Raw genomic sequence first — 335 nt, forward strand, 5'->3', positions numbered from 1 at the left:
GTGGATTTTTCATGTTTTGCCGTAAAAATCCGAAATATGCATTGATTGGCACAAAAATGTATCGAAAGAAAATTTCAAAATGTATATTGTCTGAAGGTTTATTTTTCTTCAAAAACAACCGGAATCGTTTAGACTTTTATACACGCGAAACGATTACACACGAAAAACTCTACTCCAGCTGCCCGCTGTCTCCTGCACGGACGGACCGGACGGACACGACAAGCGACGTCAACAATGGCTGAAGGAGGAGAGGTGAGGAGGGGCAGGCGGCGGGCGAGTCGAGCAGCCCCAGCGGCCGCGAGCCGAACCAGCGATGCTGCGCGGCGCTGGGGAAC

This window comes from Frankliniella occidentalis, unplaced genomic scaffold (assembly GCF_000697945.3).
Source record: "Frankliniella occidentalis isolate FOCC.00 unplaced genomic scaffold, Focc_3.1 Scaffold203, whole genome shotgun sequence".
NCBI classification, from domain to species: Eukaryota; Metazoa; Arthropoda; class Insecta; order Thysanoptera; family Thripidae; genus Frankliniella; species Frankliniella occidentalis.